Source organism: Giraffa tippelskirchi, chromosome 10 (genome assembly GCF_054371585.1).
Source record: "Giraffa tippelskirchi isolate mGirTip1 chromosome 10, T2T-mGirTip1v1.2.pri, whole genome shotgun sequence".
Lineage (NCBI taxonomy): Eukaryota > Metazoa > Chordata > Mammalia > Artiodactyla > Giraffidae > Giraffa > Giraffa tippelskirchi.
This window is the reverse complement of record NC_137284.1, coordinates 68,079,246-68,104,221: the sequence shown is the minus strand read 5'-3', so window position 1 is coordinate 68,104,221 and position 24,976 is coordinate 68,079,246. Positions and strand designations below refer to the sequence as shown.

General features: G+C 38.5%; 1 long non-coding RNA gene across 1 annotated transcript; it reads right to left on the bottom strand.

Moving 5' to 3' along the window:
• Positions 1-533: 533 nt before the first annotated feature.
• Positions 534-11,600, bottom strand: LOC145524028 (uncharacterized). The gene is made up of 2 exons (XR_014067037.1): positions 10,554-11,600; positions 534-1,884 (listed from the first exon to the last, which is right to left on the bottom strand). It is a non-coding gene; the product is annotated as an uncharacterized LOC145524028 (long non-coding RNA).
• Between the last annotated feature and the right edge of the window lie 13,376 nt (positions 11,601-24,976).

The window sequence follows — 24,976 nt, the reverse complement described above, 5'->3', positions numbered from 1 at the left end:
TTCCTCACCCCATATATATTCCTCACCCCATATATATTTTCTGAAAAAAGTTGCATGTTCTCCAAATTTTTCCAGCCTGCTGTGGATCAGAAGTTAAAAAGGAGTCTTGACTCTTAGAAATCCCTGGAGATGAACATCAGCCATACAGTGAGACTTACCTACTTCTTTCAATGTCTGCTATTGAAATCTTTGAAACTCCTATAAAAGGATATCCTAAGAAAGGATACCCCAATATCACCAAATCCATTGATCTCTTTGTCCATCAATTGATTTTTACACGTGGATTTCAACACGTCCAAATACCTGTTTTTCATAATACTAGTCCAGGGGATACTTAGGAAAAGAAAAGTGGTTGTTGGAGAGAGGGTTCTGTGGTCAAGTAAACTTAAAAATGTCTACATAACACTTATCTTTCAGAAATCCTTATGAAGTCTTGTAATATAGAAATGAGTTAATTTCATTTAACTCTGCAGTTGCCTAACTTACTTGGTCAAAACACTCTTTGATCTTAAGACATATCCTAGGAAATTAGATTTTCTTTTTTTTTTTACTTTACAATATTGTAATAGTTTTGGAAAACACTATTATAAATTGATAACTTTGGAGTTATTTGGCTGTGAATGGAAGACTTACATTCTCTAGATCTAAGATCTTACAATTCATTCATTTCTTTAGCAAATATTTATTGAGCATCTACTATTTGCTAAGCATTCAATTTCCACTTGTTCAAGTCTAATCCAAACTTCAGGGATCAATCAGGACCCTAAACATGGGAAACGTAAATAACCTCCACAGAGCTCTCGAGTGAGCATCAAATCCATTTTGTCATTAGCTCTGCTGTGATGACATTCTCTTTCTAGTAACTTGTATTCAGTCACATTCCTTTCACCTAGCCCCAGCATCAGCCCTGCATCCAGTTATTGAGTTTCCACACTGTCCCAAACATAACTGAGTGTCTCCTTTGGCTTCCGGTCCAGTTCCTCCTGGACTGAGTCCTACCTAAGCCCAGCGCAGCTAGGGAATTGGAGCCAGGTGTCTGAGGAGTAGGTTCACATGTAGCTCCGATACCAACAGCCAACCACCTATAGCCAGCCCCACGTTATTCACGTTTATTTCTTTTAGACCTTCCGAAGTTTACACTGTGACTTCAAATGTCTGGCTCCTGGATGCCAGCCATTTCCAATATCTTCTATCTTCCATCTCCCAAACCATAAGTGTGAAAATGCTCTTCTCCTTTAGAACTGTGCAACCCTATTTTGTTTTTCTTCCTTTGTCTCTGAATACCACTTTGTCACTTGTTTAATGGGTTTTATTTTTAAGTAGAGTGTCTTCAACAGACTCTATGCTCAGACACAGTCCCAGGTCCTGTGTTTTCTTTCTCTACACTCACTAGCAGCCCATTTAGTCTCAACACTTCAACTACAATAGAAAATACGATCAAATGCTAAAATCTGATTCATCTTTCATCATTTCTGAACAAATTGGTGAAGACCAAATGTGCATATTCTGAATGAAGCATGCATAAGAGCATGGTAGACCCTTCAAAATGTCAATATCAATATCAAAATATAATACATATTTTGATAATATCAATACATAATCAGAGAATAGAAGACAATAATTATAAATACCATTTTAAGTTGGTATCAAAATTTAAATCTGCCTTTGCTTTCTAGAATTATTTTGGAATACATACATTCCAATATACCTACTACATCTTTCCTCCAGAAGATGTAAAAAGTCTTGATTTCCATTCTGTCTAATATCAGGAAAAACATCTCAAAAGACATTAAAATAAACACTCCTCCCCTAGTGGCTCAGATGGTAAAGCGTCTGCCTACAACGCGGGAGACTCGGGTTCAATCCCTGGGTTGGGAAGATCCCCTGGAGAAGGAAATGGCTACCCATTCCAGTACTCTTGCCTGGGAAATCCCATAGACAGAGGAGCCTGGTAGGCTACAGTCCATGTGGTCGCAAAGAGTCGGACACTACTGAGCAACTTCACTTCACTTCCCCATATCATCATTAAACAAATGTCTCAGATAAACTAAGAGCTGAAATTGTATTCATATATGAAAATGGTAATTCATTGACTCACTAACAGAACAACTAATCTCTTTTTCAGTAGTAATGATAGATGGTTAAAATAACAATACATAATTTTGCAATGTGTTATACCCCTCAAATACTTCCTGGTTGTCTGTTCCCAGTTGATTCCACTGAGAAATGAGGAGTGTCAATTAGAATCTCAATTTTAACATTTCAGTTCAGTTCAGTTGCTCAGTCATGTCCAACTCTTTGAGACCCCATGGACTGTAGCACGTCAGGCTTCCCTGTCCATCACCAACTCCTGGAGCTTACTCCAACTCATGTCCATTGAGTCAGTGATGCCATACAACCGTCTCATCTTCTGTTGTCCCCTTCTCCTCCTGTCTTCAATCTTTCCCAGCATCAGGGTCTTTTCAAATGAGTCAGCTCTTCACATAAGGTGGCCAAAGTATTAGAGCTTCAGCATCAGTCCTTCCAATGAATACTTAGGACTGATTTTCTTTAGGACTGACTGGTTGGATGTCCTTGCCATTCAAGGGACTCTCAAGAGTCTTCTCCAAAACCACAGTTCAAAAGCATCAATTCTTCAGTGCTAAGCTTTCTTTATGGCCCAACTCTCACATCCATACATGACTACTGGAAAAACAATGGCTTTGATTAGACGGACTTTTGTTGGCAAAGTAATGTCTCTGCTTTTTAATATGCTGTCTAGGTTGGTCATAACTTTTCTTCCAAGGAGTAAGTGTCTTTTAATTTCATGGTTGCAGTCACCATCTGCAGTGATTTTGGAGCCCAAAAATATTCTGAAAATCTTCATATAGTTTTTTATAAGCTATATGTAATCTATATGTACTATATTATAATCTTTATATAGTTTCTTTTTGCCAACAAAACTCATATGTTTAATAATCAATATATCTGAAAAAAACAGTAGTGTACAACAGAACATACATTTTAAAATGTTGCCCCATTTCACAGATAAAGAAAGATGAGACCCAGAAGTATTATGACAACCAAGTTCAAAGAGATATAAAAACCACTGTACAACCAAGGTCACAGAAATATGAAAGACATTACAGAAGAAATTTAAACACTGAAATTTCATTTGTATGTGTAATATATAGATAATGTGATTCTCTGGCGCCTAACAGGGAAAGGAGTACATCAAAGCTGTATATTGTCACCTTGCTTATTTAACTTTTATGCAGAGTACATCATGAGAAACACTGGGCTGCATGAAGCAAAAGCTGGAATCAAGATTGCCAGGAGAAATATCAATAACCTCAGATATGCAGATGACACCACCCTTATGGCAGAAAGAGAAGAAGAATTAAACAGCCTCCTGATGAAAGTGAAAGAGGAGAGTGAAAATGTTGGCTTAAAGCTCAACATTCAGAAAACTAAAATCATGGCATCTGGTCCCATCACTTCATGGCAAATAGATGGGGAAAGAGTGGAAACAGTGACAGACTTTATTTTCTTGGGCTCCAAAATAACTGCAGATGGTGACTGCAGCCATGAAATTAAAAGACGCTTGCTCCTTGGAAGAAAAGTTATGACCAACCTAGACAGCATATTAAAAAGCAGAGACATTGCCAGCAAAAGTCCGTCTAGTCAAAGCTATGTTTTTTCCAGTAGTCATGTATCGATATGACAGTTGGACTATAAAGAAAGCTGAACGCTGAAGAATTGATGCCTTTGAACTGTGGTTTTGGAGAAGACTCTTGAGAGTCCCTTGGACTGCAAGGATATCCAACCAGTCCACCCTAAATGAAATCAGTCCTGAATATTCATTGGAAGGACTGATGCTGAAGCTGAAACTCCAACACTTTGGCCACCTGATGCAAAGAATTGACTCACTTGAAAAGACCCTGATACTGGGAAAGATTGAAGGCAGGAGGAGAAGGGGACAACAGAGGATGAGATGGTTGGATGGCATCACCGACTCAATGGACATGGGTTTGAGTAAACTCTGGGAGTTGGCGATGGACAGGGAGGCCTGGCATGCTGCAGTCCATGGGGTCGCAGAGTCGGACACGACTGAGCGACTGAATTGAATTGAATTGAATGTGATTGTATTTTACCCTTTCTGGTGTCTTCATCAGCTTCTTAACACATTTTCTGGTTCATTTTTCATCTCTAATGCTGAAGTTAAATTTGTCCTCTAACATGCTTCAGAGCTAATTTCCTGAGAATAAAATGGTGTGAGGTGAACTGTTTAATGAGGTCAGTCACTTAATTTCTTGTACTATTTTGAGGTAACTGGGCTAATAATGACTTTTTAAAGTCTGTCCTTTACAAATCTTTTTCCCTTTTTGTAAAACTATTGTTGTTAGTACACCAGTACTACACTTCAGTAACACCTGAAGTGAATATTTGAAGTTCGTGAGTGGATATATCTTGCCAAATCAAAGATAGTCTGATATCATCTTTAGAAAACATACTACATTTTTTAGATGTGATAATGCTTGAAAATAGTCATGCATTGCTTTATATATAAATATATATATTTATCCTTTCACTATTACATATAATTGATGTAACTGATGTGAAATATATCTATAAAACATGTTCTTTCCACTGGTTTCCAGATCTTTGTTTGACTTAAATCTCAACTCTTCTTCAGTGTATATACACACTTATTACTTTGACTTACTTAAACCTGACTTCTGGATTTATTAACAGATAACTGATATATAACACATATATCATGTGAGAATTTCCAAAGACTTGCAACAGTAATAAATGATTTTTTAGATATATAATATACTCATCTCATAAACAGCAACAATGCGAAATATGGAAATGTGATCAGTGATAACCCAATTTTCAACTTGTATTTTGATATACTATAAATGTATATCTGACTTTGATATAGATTTATTCTGCAGCTTTTTATTTTTTATTTGTATTTATTTATTTAATCAGACAGTGTGCATCATGTGCTCTTAACCCCCCAACCAGGGATTAAAAACCAGGGTATATTTTTGGTCTGCTGCTGTTGTTGTCCCGAAGAAAAAACAATTGTTGATTTGTCATCTTCTTGAAATCTATCTCACTCTGTTTGTGATCTTTTTCATATCTTTGTCTAAAAATGGAGTCTAATTTATAGCCATACTATATTATTCAAGCATTTACTGTGTATATTTCAAAACAAAACAGGCTATACCAAATGACATATACCAATGACACCAAACATTTCTTCCAGTAATTCCTCACATGTGAAAGTTACAACACAAAACTGATCATAGGCATCCACTGTCCAGAAAAAATGAAGTGTTTATAGCTAACCTCATTCTAAAACTCTATAAGTAAATGGGAATGATGGTTCTCACTGACAGTTACTATTGTATCCCCAGTAATTAACCCTCCTTCTTTGAAAAATCTTGCCTGGAGCTCATACTGTTAGAACAAGTAATCACAAATGACACCCCACTGGAACCAGGCATTCAAGTATTTAGAGATTTGTGATGAACCACACCCTGTCTCTGGAGCCCACAGATCAGCAAACCTCACCTCTCCTTTTCTGGTTTCCTGGAAATGAAAATAATCCAATCACATCGTGGAACACAAGCCCATTCTACTTATGCTGGAGAACCTGCTCACCAGTAATTGGCTGATTTCCACAATCAATCTAATTCCACAGTTTTCAAATTGCATGTTGTAATTGAATAGAGAGTCTTAAAATCAAATTAGTATTTTATAAACAGCGTTTTTAAAAGTGAAGGAGAATAGAATAATACAGGATGGATTGAAAGAAAACAAATTGAAATAGAGATTGTCAGAGAGTACCACATACAATGGGCAAATGTTAAAATATTACTTTATAAAACTTTTGTTTTCTTCATGTGTGATGCATGTATACACATGCCTGGATAGTAACGTAGAAAATTTTCTTACTGTGGACAATGGTAAAAAGTCTTTGAAAGTCTCTGAATTGGTATAACGGATGAAAAGTTCAGCCACCCAGATGTCACTTCAAGAAAGGGTTTATTGCCCAGCTGTCTTTAGACACCTTCAGTGCTCAGCCCCTTCAGACACTGCAAAGAGGTGCCTCCCACCTCAAGATTAGATCTTGCCCTTCCCAGGAGGCAAGATGCAACAGTTGACACAAGGGAAAAAAGACCAGACTGTTTTGTTCCAAACTGAGATAATGCTGAAAGACATTTTAATTTCATATCTCCCCTTGGAATCAACCAAGATTGCTGTTCAGGTCTGCAGAGCAGTTGAGTCTCTCCTTCTACCCAGTCCCACTTCCTTCTTCTCTCTCATACAGATGTAGATTCCACAGTGCTCCCTGATAAACATCCCACTAGCCACTGAACTCCACTCCAGCATCTGCTACCCAGAGAATACAACCTGTGATATCTAGCTGATGGGGGAACAAGCTTTGTGGACCAAGGCAGCCAAGAGGGCCAAACCTATTAGAAGCAAAGCATCTTTATATAAAACACAATGCTTAATGTTTCAATGAAACTGCCAACTGAAAGGCTAACATTATTAGAACCACACTGTTTACCCTAATGGCTACTGATACCTTTGATCAAAATGAGTATATCCGTTTGTTAACAATGGTTAGTTTGCTGCTGTTTTTTCTTCCCTCACACAGCTCCTTAATGTGCGTATGTGCTAAGTCACACAGCTGTCCTATCTCACAGGAAATCTTCTGAAGGGGCTATGAGTAGTGCTTTATTTCTTCTGCCAGTTCCACCTGCATTCATGGTCTTCGGTTACTTATGCCATCCTTTATCTCACAAATATGCCTACATCCATGCAGCTAAGAAACAGTGACCAAACCAATGATGTCATCTATAATGAGGGGTGGGGGCTTCCCAGGCAATGGTAGTGGTAAAGTACCTGCTAGTGGTAAAGAACCTGCCTGCCAATGCAGGAGACATATACATCTTTCCCGGGTTGGGAAGATACCCTGGAGGAGGGCTTGGCAACCTGCTTCAGTATTCTTGCCTGGAGAACCCCCGTGGACAGAGGAGCCTGGCAGGCTACAGTCCATTGGGTCCCAAAGAGTTGGACATGACTGAGTCACATTAAGGAAAAAAAAGCTTGGCAAGGCAGAGGTCATCATTTGTTCCCCCGTTAGTGCAATTCGGCATGAAACCATGAGCTGCCCTCCCTTGATGCCAATCAGGATAGAAAACAAAATTGGGCTGATTATTTCAACTAGATGAATTTACAAAATGACAAGTAAGTAACAATATAAATTTAAAAATCCATATAATGAGGAGTGGTGAGCAAAGAGACAGAAGGGTGTTAATAGTGAACCATGCCAAGTTACTTAAGTATTATTCAAGGAGAAATGTTCAGAAAGTTGTTTAAGACAAGGGCTGTGTTTTCTAGGTCAATCAAATAAAATTCTTATACAAGATGAAATATTCTCATAGAAGGTTGGTTTGTTTTTTAAACTATAAATATTGGCAACAGAGCTTGGCTCAATTATTTTGACTGAATAATTGGTCAAATCAGTTAAGAAAAAAGACATTAGCTTTTTTTAAAATTTATTTTTAGGTTAAAATATCTGTATTTGCTCAGTTATACCACTGTGACATAAGATATTTCTAATGTCTTGCTCCAAATCTGAGATCTCCTACTTGTTTTCTTTCTCAGATATATGTGGATGTGTGTCCTCTAGACAGGAACCTATGGTGGTAGGTATGTTGAATGTAGGAAGAATTTTTTTTTTTTAACAAAACTGGAGAAAGTCAAAGAATTTTTAAGTAGAAAAATCTTCAAGTAAGGACATTAGGGAAGTGCATGTAAACTTGATAAAAACATGTATTTAACTCTTAATATTTTGGTCCAATATAACTACAGTATCAGTTCAGTCACTCAGTCATGTCCGACTCTTTGCGACCCCATCGACTGCAGCATGCCAGGCTTCCTTGTCCATCACCAACTCCCAGAGATCACTCAAACTCATGTCCACAGAGTCGGTGATGCCATCCAACCATCTCATCCTCTGTTGTCCCCTTCTCCTCCTGCCTTCAATCTCTCCCAGCATCGGGGTCTTTTCAAATGAGTCAGTTCTTCACATCAGGTGGCCAAATTACAGTATAAATTCTAGCAAAAACAGGCATTCTTACATTTCTTTTCATTTTCTCTCTAAGGGGAAATGATGGTCATTTACTACAGTCTTTTCTTTGTTCTTTAAGTGAGATAAATAGACTGGAAAGTAGCAGTAAATCTGTTGTGCTTTCACTAAAATGAGGTTTATTTTCTTCCATTCTGGCAATCTGCTCAGAGAGGAGACAGGTAGGTTTGAATAAGGGGAATGGAGTAATAACCTTTAACCTAAGCCCCCAGCCACAATATGAATGAATTAGAGGAAACAGCTGCTCCCTAAGGTCTTTCAATAAAGTAATGCAGGGATTTTATGTGATCTGGCATTCACAGTGTCTCGGTGGTCAGCCAGATTTGTTTCTCATGCATTTTCAGTACTGGGAATGTTCCCCTAGCTTTTCAGTCTTCTCCCAGACCTGTCACTGCACTTTCGAAGTGCAGCAACTGTGGCTGCCTGAATTGATGACAAAACCACCCCCTCCCCAATGTCCTCCACCCTCCACCCATCTGCTTTTGCTTTCACACTATAAAGCTATTTATTATAAAATGACTGAAGAGGCCCAGAGACAGATTGGGGGTTGAAGGAAGGCCCTTCAAAGATTTGCTTGCGGATGGAGCTGTAAACTAACTTGCAGGAGCTAGACAGCCTCTAGGAGGGGACTTCTCATTGGAAACCCAGGACCTGTGTTGTCTACACTCAGTGAAAAGGAGAGAGAGGCCATATTCATACCTGTCACTTGTTCCTGTCACAGCCAGAGGAATCACACTGTTGCAGATAAAGGACCATGAGTAACACCCATTCTGTTGAAGGTCTGACCTCTAGGTCAACTCTCATGTCAGGCTTTTCTCACAGAGACTTTTCTTTTATCGTAAGACCTCTATGTTTACTTGAGGACTTGAACTCAACAAAGCAACAAAGAAGAATAAAGATTATCTATTTCTGCAGTTAGATACCTACACTGAGGATAGTGAGAGTTTTCTCAGCGTCATTCAGTTACTCTGATGACAATTACGTGAGTTTCAGGGATGGTAAGCTATCACTGCTACAGGTGGTAAGCTATCACTGCTACGGGTGGTAAGCTATCACTGCTACCTCTTTCCAAGCATAAATTTTAAGTTGCTCTATGTGTCAAGAGAGACATGTCTAGGTCCCTATTGGGTGGTAAACCTGTGGATACTCAAAAATCGTACTGAAGAATTTACTTACAGGGCAGCAATGGAGAAACAGACATAGAGAATAGACTTATGGACATGCGGAGAGGGGAGGAGAGGGTGAGATGTATAGAAAGAGTAACATGGAAACTTACATTACCATATATAAAATAGACAGCCAACGGGAATTTGCTGTATGACTCAGGAAACTCAAACAGGGGATCTGTATCAAGCTAGAGGAGTAGGATGGGGAGGGAGATGGGAGGGAGTTTCAAAAGGGAGGGGATATATGTATACCCATGGCTGATTCATGTTGAGGTTTGACAGAGAACAGCAAAATTCTGTAAAGCAATCATCCTTCAATAAAAAATAAATTAATTAAAAAAGTAACTACAAAAAGAGTGAGACGATCTAGGCAATTGCTTTTTGCTTAAATAATTCAGTCTTATTAACTCTAGTTACACTATCTGAAATAAATTATGATGCCCTGTCAATGAAGAATAAAAAATTCACACACTGGCAGCCATGCAAAACAGCATTATAAACTCAGGCAAACTTATAAATAACAAATATTGTCTGCCATAAGTTCTAGACAATTTGGCATCAGTTCTGGTATAGACTTATCATTCTGGTTTTTGGTCACATTTGCACTCTTTTTTAGTTTATCTAGATTCCATCCCTTAGAGTCTTTCAGTGGTTTTCTTTAAGTGGTTTCCAACTAGTTTAAATTAACCATCTTCTCCAATAGAGAGAGTTTAATCCTTCTCTAATTATATGACCCGACTGTGAACTGTGAGAGTAAACGATGTTAATGAGTAGGACAGACTGGGAATAAAAGGGGCAGAAGAAATGCTTCTTTTTTTCCTTTTACCCTTTAACCCCCATTAGTCAGTTTCCTGTGAATACTTTAGTTTGTCTCTCAAAAGAATTTTCAAAGCATGTGATTTCTCACTCTTTCACCTCTCTAAATAGAAAGCATGATCCAGTCTGGATCACTTTCATTCTATTGTTTAAAAAACAAAAGAAAAAAGTAAAGCTTCTCAACAATATTAGGACAGTTTTCTTTCTTTATATAACAATATTATATACCTCAGGAAAACTAACATAAAAGAGTGTATTTGTTTTCTATTGTGTTAGTCGCTGCTGTGTCCAACTCTTTGCAACCCCGTGGACTGTAGCCTGCCAGGCTCCTCTGTCCATGGAATTTTCCAGGCAAGAATACTGGAGTGGGTTGCCATTTCCTCCTCCAGGGGATCTTCTCAACCCAGTGATCCAACCTGGGTCTCCTGCATTCCAGGCAGATTCTTTACCATCTGAGCCACCAGGGAAACCTTGCTTTCTATTAGTGTATAACAAATGACCTCAAGTATTAACAACTCTAAGCAATAAGCATTTATTACCTCACACATTTTCTGAGGGTCATGAGAGAAGTTTCACACCTGAATGGTTCTGGCTCAGGGTCTCTTAGGAGCTTGTAATTCCAACCTCCACCATGGGTTTCAGTCATTTAAAGGCCCTGCTGGGGCTGAAAGATCCATTTCTAAAGTGGCTCCTCCGCATGGCAGGAGGCCTCAGCTCCTGACGACCTGGATATCCTCATGGGACGGTGTGATCACTCTCGTCATATGGACGAAAATTTCCCCTAGAGCGAGTACACAGGAGAGGGCAATGCCTTTACTGCCTAGTCCCTAAAAGCCACGTATTGTCGTTTGTTCAATATTCTTTTCATTAGAAGCAAGTCAGGTAGCCCAACACACACTTGCAGGAGGACTCTTAGGATCAACCCTTTGAGGGTTGTGGACATAAATTCAAACCACCACAGAGGGAATCCTATGGAAAGATCAACCCTCTCATCAATCTAATATACAATATCTGGAATCTCTATCCCAAAATAACCAGTCCTCAAAAAGGCAGATATGTTCAGTTCAGTTCAGTCGCTCAGTCATGTCTGACTCTTTGTGACCCCATGGACTGCAGCACACCAGGCTTCCTTGTCCATCACCAACTCCCGGAGTTTAGCCGGACTCAGGTCCATTGAGTCAGTGAGGCCATCCAACCATTTCATCCTCTGTCATCACCTTCTCCTCCCGCCCTCAATCTTTCCAAGCATCAAGGTCTTTTCCAGTGAGTCAACTCTTCGCATCAGGTGGCCAAAGTATTGGAGTTTCAGCTTCAATATCAGTCCTTCCAATGAACACCCAGGACTGATCTCCTTTAGGATGGACTGGTTGGATCTCCTTGCAGTCCAAGGGACACTCAAGAGTCTTCTCCAACACCACAGTTCAAAAGCATCAATTCTTTGGCGCTCAGCTTTCTTTATAATCCAACTCTCACATCCATACATGACCACTGGAAAAACCATAGCTTTGACTAGACAGACCTTTGTTGGCAAAGTAACGTCTCTGTTTTTAACACAGCAGACGTGTTATCCAACCATAAAATGAAGGAAATCCTACCATATGCAACAATATGTATGAAACTTCAGAGTGTTATGTTAAGTGAAATAAGCCAGTCACAGAAGGACAGTTATTGCATGATTTCACTTATATTAAGTAGTATAAGTAGAACTGGGCTTCCCAGGTGGCACAGTGGTAAAGAATCCTCCTGCCAATGCAGGAGACACAGGACATGCAGGTTTGATCCCTGAATGGGGAAGATCCCTTGGAGAAGAAAATGACAACCCACTCCAATATTCTTGCCTGGGAAATTCCATGGACAGAGGAGCCTAACAGGCTACATATAGTCTATGGAGTCGCAAAGAGGCAGACACAACTGAGCATGCACCCTCATACACATACTGAGAATAATCTAAGTCCTAGAAGCAGAAAGTAGAATGGTGGTTGCCAGGGGCTGGGAATAGAGGGAAATGGGGAATTGCTATTCAAAAGGCATAAAGTTTCAGTTATGCATGATGAATAGTCTAGAGATCTGCTGTACAACATTGTATGTTGTACACTTTAAATGTGTTGGCACATGAAAAGATGCTCAACTTCACTAATTATCAGAGAAATGAAATCAAAACTACAATGAGGTATCAACTCATACTAGTCAGAATGGCCATCATCAAAAAGTCTATAAACAAATGCTAGAGAGGGTGTGGAGAAAAGGAAAACCTTCTACATTGTTAGTGAGAATGTAAAATGATACAACCATTATGAAGAACAGCATAGAGGTTCCTTAAAAAACTAAAAATTAACTAACATATGACCCAGCAATCCCATTCCTGGCCATATATCCAGAAAGCTCTAATTCAAAAAGATACATGCACCCCCAAAGCTCATAGCAGCAGCCAGGACAAGGAAGCAACATAGACGTCCATCAACAGATGAACATATAAAGAACATACGGTACTTAAATACAATGGAATGTTACACGACCGTAAAAAAGAATGAAACAATGCCATTTTCAGCAACATGGATGAACCTAGAGATTATCATACTAAGTGCAGTAAGTCAGACAGAGAAAGACAAATAACATATGGTATTGCTTTCACGTGGAATCTAAAAAAATGATACAAATGAACTTACTTACAAAACAGAAATTGTCACAGATGTTGAAAACAAATTTATGGTTACCAGGAGAGAAAGGAGAGGAGAAGGATAAGATGGGAGATTGGGACTGACATATACACACTACTGTATATAAAATGGCTTCCCACATGGTTCAGCACAGAAGAATCTGCCTGCCAATGCAGGAGACACAAGAGATAGAGTTCAATCCCTGGGTCAGGAAGGTGCCCTGGATTAGCAAATGGCAACCCTTTCCAGTATTCTTGCCTGGAAAATTCCATGGACAGAGGAGCCTGGTAGGCTACAGTCCATGGGGTCGCAACAAGTCAGGCACAACTGAGCAACTTAACACACACATCACACACATATATAAAATAGATAACAAATAAAGACCTACTATATAGCACAGGGAAATGTTCTCAAAACTCTGAAATGACTTATATGGGAAAAGAATCTTTAAAAAGAATGGATATATGTATATGTGTAACAGATTCACTTTGCTGTAGCGCAGAAACTAACACAACATTGCAAATCAACTACGTATCAATAAAACCTTTTAAAAATGTGTTAGGAGGCTAGATCTCATACTATATGTTCTTACTGCAATAAAAATACAATTAATTTTAAAAGTTAATAACTCACAATAAAAAGTTACTCTAGTTGGTTTCCCTGTGGCTAAATACAGCTGCAGATAACTTGTTACATATGCTAGCACTTTCAGATGATTACATTTTTGAAATTTTTTAACTAAAGTTGTTAAATTGACCTACCAATTATGAACTTAGTAGAGAGATTTTCTAATGAAAATTCCATCATACAGTTGTTTTTACAATACAAATGTATTAGTTTCCTATTGCTGCTATAATGAATTTGTTGTTGTTCAATCACTCAGTCATGTCTGATTCTTTGCAACCACGTGAACCGCAGCACACCAGGCTTCCCTCTCCTTTCCTATCTCCTGAAGTTTGCTCAAACTTATGTCCATTGATTCAGTGATGCCATCAAACCATCTCATCCTCTGTTGTCCCCTTCTCCTCTTGCCCTCAATCTTTCCCAGCATCAAGGTCTTTCCCAATGAGTTGGCTCTTTGCATCAGGTGGCCAAAGTATTGGAGCTTTAGCTTCAGCATCAGTCCTTCCAATGAATATTCAGGGTTGATTTCCTTTAGGATTGACTGGTTTGAGCTCCTTAGTATAATGAATTACCACAAATTTTATGGTGTAAAGCAATAAGCATCTGTTAATTTATAGTCCTAGAAGTCAGAAGTATAAAGTAAGTCCACAGGGTTATGCTCCTTCCTGGAAGCCCTAGGAGGTCATCTGTCTCCTTGCCTTTTCTGTCTTCTAGAGGCTACCTACATATCTGGGATTGTGACCCCTTCTCTTCTTTCTTCAAGCATCTTCTCTCCTCTTGACCTCCTGCTTCCTTTTACAAGGATCCTATGATTACATCAGGCCCACCCAGATAATCCAGGATATCTCCAGCTCAAAATCTTAAATTTAATTATATCCATATCTGCAAGGTTCCTTCTGCCCCACAAGATAACATATTCACAGATTCTAAGAATTAGGAGATGGACAATCTCAGTTCAGTTCAGTCGCTCAGTAATGTCCAACTCTTTGCGACCCCATGAATTGCAGCACGCCAGGCCTCCCTGTCCATCACCAACTCCCAGAGTTACCCAAACCCATGTCCGTCAAGTCAGTGATGCCATCCAGCCATCTCATCCTCTGTCATCCCCTTCTCCTCCTGCCCCCAATCCTTCCCAGCATCAGGGTCTTTTCCAATGAGTCAACTCTTTGCATGAGCTGGCCACAGTATTGGAGTTTCAGCTTCAACATTCATCCTTCCAATGAATACCCAGGAATGATCTCTTTAGGATGGATTGATTGGATCTCCTTGCAGTCCAAGGGACACTCAAGAGTCTTCCCCAACTCCACAGTTCAAAAGCATAAATTCTTTGGTGCTCAGCTTTCTTCACAGTCCAACTCTCACATCCATACATGACCACTGGAAAAGCCATAGCCTTGACTAGACGGACCTTTGCCAGCAAAGTAATGTCTCTGCTTTTTAATATGCTATCTAGGTTGGTGATAACTTTCCTTCCAAGGAGTAAGCTTCTTTTAATTTCATGGCTGCAATCACCATCAGCAGTGATTTTGGAGCCCAGAAAAATAAAGTCAGCCACTGTTTCCACTGTTTCCCCATCCATTTCCAATGAAGTGATGGGACCAGATGCCATGATCTTCGTTTTCTGAATGTTGAGCTTTAAGCCACCTTTTTCACTCTCCTCTTTCACCTTCATCAAGAGGCTTTTTAGTTCTTCTTCACTTTCTGCCATAAGGGTAGTGTCACCTGCATATCTGAGGTTATTGATATTTCTCCCTGCAATCTTGATTCCAGCTTGTGCTTCATTCAGCCCAGCATTTCTTATGATGTACTCTGCATATAAGTTAAATAAGCAGGGTGACAATATATACCCTTCACGTACTCCTTTTCCTATTTGAAACCAGTCTGTTGTTCCATGTCCAGTTCTAACTGTTGCTTCTTGACCTGCATACAGGTTTCTCAAGAGACAGGTCAGGTGGTCTGGTATTCCCATCTCTTTCAGAATTTTCCACAGTTTATTGTGATCCACACAGTCAAAGGCTTTGGCATAGTCAATAAAATAGAAATAGATGTTTTTCTGGAACTCTCTTGCTTTTTCAATGATCCAGCGGATGTTGGCAATTTGATCTCTGGTTCCTCTGCCTTTTCTAAAACCAGCTTGAACATCTGGAATTTCATGGTTCATGTATTGCTGAAGCCTGGCTTAAGAGAATTTTGAGCATCACTTTACTAGCATGTGAGATGAGTGCAATCGTGCGGTAGTTTGAGCATTCTTTGGCATTGCCTTTCTTTGGGATTGGAATGAAAACTGACCTTTTCCAGTCCTGTGGCTACTGCTGAGTTTTCCAGATTTGCTGGCATATTGAGTGCGGCACTTTCACAGCATCATCTTTCAGATTTGAAATAGCTCAACTGGAATTCCATCACCTCCACTAGCTTTGTTCATAGTGATGCTTTCTAAGGCCCACTTGACTTCACATTCCAGGATGTCTGGCTCTAGGTGAGTGATCATACCATCGTGATTATCTGGGTCATGAAGATCTTTTATGTACCGTTCTTCTGTGTATTCTTGCCATCTCTTCTTAATATCTTCTGCTTCTCTTAGGTCCATACCATTTCTGTCCTTTATCGAGCCCATCTTTGCATGAAATGTTCCCTTGGTATCTCTAATTTTCTTGAAGAGGTCTCTAGTCTTTCCCTTTCTGCTGTTTTCCTCTATTTCTTTGCACTGATCACTGAGGAGGGCTTTCTTATCTCTCCTTGCTATTCTTTGGAACTCTGCATTCAAATGGGAATATCTTTTTCTCCTTTGCTTTTCACTTCTCTTCGTTTCACAGCTATTTGTAAGGCCTCCTCAGACAGCCATTTTGCTTTTTTGCATTTCTTTTTCTTGGGGATGGTCTTGATCCCTGTCTCCTGTACAATGTCACGAACCTCCGTCCATAGTTCATCAGGCAGTCTGTCTATCGGATCTAGTCCCTTAAATCTATTTCTCACTTACACTGTATAATCATAAGGGATTTGATTTAGGTCATACCTGAATGGCCTAGTGGTTTTCCCTACTTTCTTCAATTTAAGTCTGAATTTGGCAATAAGGAGTTCATGATCTGAGCTACAGTCAGCTTCCAGTCTTGTTTTTGCTGACTGTATAGAGCTTTTCCATCTTTGGCTGCAAAGAATATAATCAATCTGATTTTGGTGTTGACCATCTGGTGGTGTCCATGTGGACAATTTGGGGGGCCATTATTCCGTGTACCACAGCTGATTTTAGGAGGTTGTCAGAGTTCAATTAAATAAATAATTTAAATGTGGGAAACACCCTAAGAGACTTAGTTAATAGCATAAGAAAAAGACTTAAATTTGACCCTTCTGTTAACACATGACTAATGACCAAAATGATCAGCTTTACATATAGAGATCACATTTGGCCTTCTTTCCAAAATCAAGCCTTGGGAGGGTGGCAAATTGCCTTTGCTTCCAATACTTGATTATAGTTAACATCTTGGATAAACTGGAATTGACGTCCAAAATACATACAGGTAATACTCTCAAAACATCAGTTTCTTTTACCAGTGGCTCCCACCTCACACTCTTATCTCAACATCCCCTCAAAGAAGAGATACACACTGAACACTGAGAAATGTTCACCTAGAAACGCGAACTTTGCCAAAGAAACCCTCCACAGTTTGAGACTGGAGAATAGCTTTTCATACACACAGAATTACAGGAATTATAGACTATAATGGGACCTAGGGAATTTTAAATAATACAGTTCTTCCCCACACTTGATGCCCACTCCTCTCGCCTCATTTTATATATGAAGATGCTAAGGATCAAAGAGATTATACTATTAGGGGCTTCCCTGGCAGTCCACTGGTTAGGACTCTATACTTCACTGGGGGGGTGGGGGTGCGGGGGGCAGGTTTGACCCCTGGTCAGAGAACTAAGATTTCACATGCTGTGCAACACAGTCACAGTGACAGAGCTTGTCCTAGAGGCCAGGTCTTCAGACCCCTGACCCTGTGAGTTTTTACTTTATTATACATCCATCACATGCCCGGATTTATTCTTTGTTTAAAAGCATGCAATGTAAAGTATGTGAAGGCTGTGCCTAGCATGCAGCAATGGTAAGAATGGTTGTCATGTAATGAGAACTCAACACTCACTGGCTTCTGTAACAGATACCTTTCAATATATTCTCTATCTCTATTTAATCTCAACAGGTAGGAAGTGTTATCCCTGCTTCAAAAATGAAAAGTGAGATAAAAAGATTTTTCAGTTCAGTTCAGTCGCTCAGTCGTGTCCGACTCTTTGAGACCCTATGAATCACAGCACGCCCGGCCTCCCTGATTTTTAGAAAGGTTTAAAAAAAAAACCTGACCAAAGCAAGAGTCCTAGATGTGGCCTGGGCCTCTCCTTTCAACAACAAACCTCACAAAAAAGATCTCATTACATATCTGAAGAAAGAATCAAGAACTATTCAAGTGGAATATACAATTTCAAACTGCCTATGATATAACATTATGAGAAGAAATCACTACTGATTTCCTGCATGCATTAAAAATTACAAAGCCACACAGCGTTAACAGATTCATTTGTTCATTAAACAAGCACTCACTGAGTGTCAATTATGTACCAGGTGCTATCTGTATAAGGTGTGAGAAAGATAAATTAGGTGTCCCTCTTATTTAATATATAAATCATAAAGGTTTTGGTAGTGATATATCACATTTTTGAAGAATCATAATTTCAGCAAGGTAGGAAGAGAACAGAAATGTATAGAGGAAAGATGTCTCAATAAGGTGACATTTGAGAAGCAATCTGAAGATGTAAAGGAAACAGACATGAGCAAGTTTTAGAAAAGCTTGTGCCAGACGGTAGGAAAAGTGCTGCAAAGATCCAGATACAGGCAAACCTTGACCTGCTTAAGACCCCTAGAAATCCAAGGTGAGTTAAAGCCAAGTGGTTTAGGGTAGGAAATCAGGCAAGGTTTTGTTCCTGTAGGTCACTGAAAATACTTTGGCTTTTGTCCTGAATGTCAAGGGAAGTCTCCGGAAAGCACTGGTAAAGAGACTAAAATAAATGACTCGATTTACATTGCAAATAGATTAAAATTGCATATGAAGAACACACTGTAGGTGGGCAAATATGGAAGTAGGCTGACCAGTCAGGTAGGTTCTGCAGTAGTCCAGGTAAGAAATAGCAGTGCCCTGGGTGAGTTGAGAATGATGGAAGATGTGACAAGTGGTTCGATCAGAGTATAGTTTAAAGGGTGAGCCAAAACATTAGCTGGTGGGTTGGACTGGAAAGAAAAAAAAAGTTAAAAATAAGCCTAGCTTTTTAGCTTAAGTACATGGAGGAAGAGGGTGTCCATTCAAGTCCCAAAGAAGGGCAATGCCAAAGAATATTCAAACTACTACAGAATTGCACATGCTAGCAAGGTAATGCTAAAAATCCTTCAAGCTAGGCTTCAACAGTATGTGACCGAGAACTTCCAGATGTACAAGCTGGATTTAGAAAAGGCAAAGGAAACAGATCAAATTGCCAACATCCGTTCGATTGTAGAAAAAGTAAGAGAATTCCAGAAAAACATCTACTTCTGTCTGTTTTATTGACAACACAAGCTGTGTGGATCACAACAAACTGTGGAAAATTCTTAAAGAGATGGGAGTACCAGACCAGCTTATCTGCCTCCTGCAAAATCTGTACGCAAGTCAAGAAGCAACAGTTAGAACCAGACATGAAACAACCGACTGTTTCAAAACTGGGAAAGGAGTACTCCAAGGCTATAAATTGATGCGAAAGAATGAAGAGTGCAGAGATAAACCTAAAGATATAGTCACCTAATATATGACAAGGAAGCCAAGAATATTGACTAGAGAAAAGGTGTTCTCTTAATAAATGGTGATGGGCTAATTGGATATTCACATGCAAAAGAATGAAACAGAACCTATATCTTAAACCACTCACAAAAATCAGCTTGAAATGGATTAAAGTTGTAAACATAGAACTGAAACCATAAACTCCTAGAAGAAAACAGTAATAAAGCTCCTTAACATGGGTCTCAGTAATGAATTTTTGGATATGGCATCTAAAGCACACGCAACAAAATCAAAAATAAACAAGTGATACTATACCAAACTAAAAACACAGCAAAAGAAATAAATTTTTTTAAAAAATGAAAATACAACCAAAAGAATGGGAAAAAATATTTACAAACCATGTATCTCATAAGAGGCTAATATCCAAAATATGTAAAGAACTCATACAACTCTATACAAGAAAGGAAAAAAAAAGAAACCTAATTAGAAAATTGGCAAAGGCCCTGAATAAACATTTTTCCAAAGAAGATATATGAAAAACCAACAGGTAGATAAAAAGATGCTTAGGGTTACTAGTCATTAGTGTTAATCTCCCAGTCCAACTCTTTGCAGCTCCATGGGCGGTAGCTGCCAGGTTCCTCTATCCTTGGGATTCTCTGGGCAAGAATACTAGAGTGGGTCACCATTCCCTTCCCCAGGGGATCTTCCAGACCCAGGGATCAAACCCTGGTCTCCAAAATTGCAGGCAGATTAGTTACTGTCTGAGCCACCAGGGAAGCCCCCTACTAGTCCCTAGGGAAATGCAAATTAAAACCACAGTGAGATGTCACTTCATGCCTGTTAGAATGGCCATCATTAAAAAGACAAGAGATAATAAACGCTGGTGAGGAAGCAGAGAAAAGGGAACCCCTGTGCACTGTTGGTGAGATTGTAAATTAGTACAGCCACTAGAGAAAACAGTATGGAGCATCAAAAAATTAAAAATAGAACTACCAAATGATTAAGCAATTTTACTTCTGGTAAAATACCTAAAGGAAAAGAAAACATTAACTTGAAAAAACATCTGTGCTCCCATGTTCACAGCTGCATTTTTTTACAATAGCTAAGACAAGGAAAAGATCTGTCTCCATCAGTAGGTGAATGGTGAATGGATAAAAAGAAGTATAGACACACACACACACACACACACACACACACACAATGCAAAACCACTTAGCCAAAAAGATTGAGGAATTCCTACTGTTATGTGACAACATAGATGGACTTTGAAAGTACTATGCTAAGGGGAATGTCAGACAAAGACAAATACTATGTGGTCACACTTACATGTGGAATCTAGAAAAGCTGAACTCACTGAACAGTGGTTGCTAGGGTTTGGTGGTGAGGGGTTTCAAAAGGTACCAACTTCCAGTTATAAGATAATGAAGTACTAGGGGTGTAAATTACAACATGAATGGCTATAGCTAACACTGCTGTATGATATATAGAAAAGTTAAGAGAGTTATCCTAAGCATTAACACAAAGAGAAATATTTTTTTTTCCTTTTTTCTTTCATTTGTATCCATATAAGACAAATGTTAGCTGAACCTACTGTGATAATCATTTCACAAAACATGTAAATCAGACCACCATGCAGTATGCCTTAAACTTACACAGTTATGTATATTAATCATTTCTCAAAAAAACTGGAAAAAATCAAAATAACCTCAGTAATGCATAGTAGACATCATTGTATTAAGTACAGTTTTTTCCATATAAGTTAAAACTGTGTTGTAAATACAATTATAATCTAAAATATTATGGTAAATCTATCAACATGTGAAAAATATAATTACCTTCATTTTTAGTTTGGATTTTCTAAAATTTTATAACATACTTATATAATAGGGCAATTAATAAGTAAAATGGTCAATATACATTGTCTAAAAGACAAACTGGTTTTAAGACATTGCTTTTTAATCTCATTTTCAGAATGGAACTCATAAACTTATTGTCAAATATACTTTCATTCACTTAAATGTTTCCTATATTCTGAAAAATGTGAAATAATTCATATGATAAACCATCTATTTTTCTCATGCAAGAATTTTTTTCTTTACATAAAGGATTATTTCAACATCCCTCAGAAATGGATTATATTTCTGACTGTATTTTTTTATTCTGAAAAATTAGGGTTCAGAATGTTTGGATAGTTTGATTATAATAAAAACAAAGATATAAAACATGTTCAGTTTTCTTTACTGGATAATATAAAAATCAAACACTATGTCCTCTACCTGTTCATTGTTCTCAAAGGACCAGGCATAATCATCTGCTGGCTGCAGATAACTCTTGGAACTCACAAATTCCTTTGAAGTGAACAGAAGGCTAAGGATGTGTAGATGATAACGACTTTAAAGGGGTTTGGATTCTTAATGAATCTTTGAAAGTATGCTTACTTTATTTTATGCCAGATAAATATAAACTCCATAAGTTCTCATGAGAGAGCTGCAGTACTTTTTTAGATTAGAAATACCGGTACTTAACGTTTTTTCACTTACCCACGCCACTCAACACCTGATTTACTTCCAGCTACTACTTGATTTACTAAAAATAATTAACAGTATTTCTTTTTCCCATTTATTCCAAGTGCAGGCTCCTGATCTAAATCCTACTGAATTAGATGACCCCTACTTTTATACTATATCTGTTGAAAAAGCAGCTGACTGTGTTCTTCTTTCTTAAATTTACCTATTCAGATAATGAGCAATAAAGTTTGGAACAGAATTTACAGGCACAGTTTGGTGCAGATACAAAGAGAATCCTTTGTTTGTTTCCATGGTCGTTACAGTGTAAACCACATCTTATTTTGGTTGTTGACTGAAGCACATATGTGTGTAAACAAGTACACAGAATACAAGGGGGAAAAATACCCCTGTTTCCTCAAGACTGGCTTGCAGACAATTCTCCCTCCAAATTTACTCAGGAACCAGGAGATGAAAGAATTGTTTTTCATAGACAAGAAGAGGGGAAATGAAGGTATATGTTATAGAAACAAACCAAAGTATTCCTTGATTACAAGGGTTACACAGATATCTGTAATTTCCGGGCTTCTACGTAGTCCCTAACAGAAACGGGACTACAATGGCTACTGCAGAAAAAAATTTATGTTTTCACATAAAAGGAAATTCTAAACTGGGAAGTTTAGGGCTGGTGTATCAACCCCAGGATCTCATAAAGAAGGCAGGATCTTTTTCTCTTTTGCTTTGCCATTTTTAGGGCTGCCCTGGTGGCTCAGATGGTAAAGAATCTGCCTGCAACACGGGAGACCTGGGTTAGGTCCCTGAGTTGGGAAGATCCCCTGGAGAATGCAACAGCTACCCACTCCAGGTTTCTTGCCTGGAGAATTCTATGGACAGAGGAGCCTGGCGGACTATAGTCCATGGAGTCTCAAAGAGTCAGATGTGACTGAGTGACTTTCATTTTCACTTACCGTTTTTAATACCTGTTTCTCATTCTCATACTCCCAAGATGGCCTCACCTCCTCCAGGCACTGTATTTTTGTTTAGACATAATAACTAAGAAAGTATGAAGATCAAACAGCAAAATTGAGAATATCAATTATTTGACTTCTAATTGTATTCCATTGGCCAAAACTGTATCCACCTAACCAGCCTAGCTGGTTGGTAATATAAGCTCTTACGTTACTTACTTTACATAAGTAAGCCCCATACAAAATGTGGGATATTCTTATACTAAAAATTACTCATTGCTTTCCTGAAATTCAAATTTAATTAGGCAAGCTTTGTTTGCCAAATCTGACAATTCTAAGAATAGAAAACTGTTGGACAGGCAGCCAAAATTATCTGCCATAGAACCTGTGTAAAATTCCTCCATTTCCCATTATAATGTTGATCCATTCTCTCTTCAGAAAATCTAATTTCAGAGGTTAAATAGATGGTTTTATAATTGCCAACTGCAATGGTTAATTATATGTATCAATTTGGCTAGGCCAAAATACCTAGATATTTGGTTAAATACAAATCTGAATGTTGTTGTGAAGGTATGTTTTTGATAAGGTTAATATTTAAATTAGTAGACTTGTAGGGACCTCCCAGGTGGCACTAGTGGTAGAGAATCTTCCTGCCAGTGCAGGAGACATAAGAAATGGGGGTTTGATCCCTGAATCGGGAAGATCCCCTAGACAAGGGCTGGCAGTTCGCTGCAGTGTTTTTGCTTGGAAGATTTCATGGACAGAGGAGCCTGGTGGGCTACAGTCTATGGGGCCACAAAGAGTCAGACACGACTGAGTGACTATCCAACACAAGACTGGGAGTAAAGCAGATTAGTCTCCATCACACGGCCGGGCCTCATCCAGTTAGTAGAAGGTCTGAAGAGAACACACCGAGGTTCCCCAAAGAAGAGGGAATTCTGCCTCAATACTGTCTTCAGACTCCAGCTGCATCTTCGTCTCTTCCCTGAATCTCCAGCCTGCTGGCTTACTCTGCAGATATTGAACTTGGCAACCTCCACAATCCTGGAAGCCAGTTCCTTGAGATAAATAAATCCTGCCATAAATAGACAGACCGACAGACAGAGATCCTTTTTGTTCTATTTCTCTGGAGAACTCTGATGACACCAAGTTAAAACATTAAAGAAAATATTTGACTGAAGAAGTTTAAGAGTATGAGCAGGGCTATAAACAACTGAAATGTATACAGGTTAGATTCATGTACTCTTTTGATGTTAAAATAAAGAAATGATAATTAGGTAATAAGTAGCTACTAACCAGTTGTTCCTCCACTGGTTTAAAACCTTCCTTTCAGAACCTCTGGGCAATAGCAGTTGCTGGTAAATTTAGAGGCACATTTCTTTTTAATCTGTACTTGTTTTATAATCTAGTAATAGTAGATGCTTCAGAAGACTTGACTTTGAGTAACTACATACTTTAATAACATTTTTTATTACACCAAAATATGGTCTATAAACTTCTCCACCCAATTAATCTGGGCGTCTCCCATTGTGGGAGTCACAATGTCTCAGAGGAGTTTGGCAAAGTCCAATAAAAAATGTTACTGCTTTTAAAAGTTTCTATCAATGCTATTACGTGTACTCACTTTCGAATATTTTGCTAGACCTTGTACTCAAAGAAAAGATCTTTTTTTCTATAAAAAACAAAATTCTAACACTAGTAATGTGTTGATTTCCCTTCACCTAAGAATGTGTCTGTAGCGACAGCTTTATCAATATTTTTAAGAGACATCCTGGGTGTGGCTGGAGAACCTGTCATCCTTTGATAAGGAAAAAAAAAAAAAAACATTCTAAGTGAAGACCAAATGCAAACCTCTTACTTTTCACTCACTCTCTTAGGTTTATTTTTTTTTAAAAAAAGAAGGAACCAAAAAGTCTCTGTGAATCCAACTAGTATTAGATAGTTTCTCTTAAAATTCAAAACAGAAGATCCACAATCACGAATATTTTAGATCAAATTTGTGGCCAGAATGAAACATTTTAAACTCTAAAGGAATAGAAAAAAAAAAAGTGTACAGTAAGAATTTGAGATTTTTCAATATATTTCCTTTAAAAACAATTATGCAGAAGAAAACTAGAGTATTCCTTTTGTTACTTTTAACCAGCCAAGTCCAACTTCTGTCAAAGTTCAAAGCTTAGGGAAAGCTGTGTTTAAAATTTTGTTAATTTTTTTCCTCAGGTCACCCAGACACCTGTTTACTCACAGAAAACATGTGCTATGCTTAGTCGATCAGTCGTGTCCAACTCTTT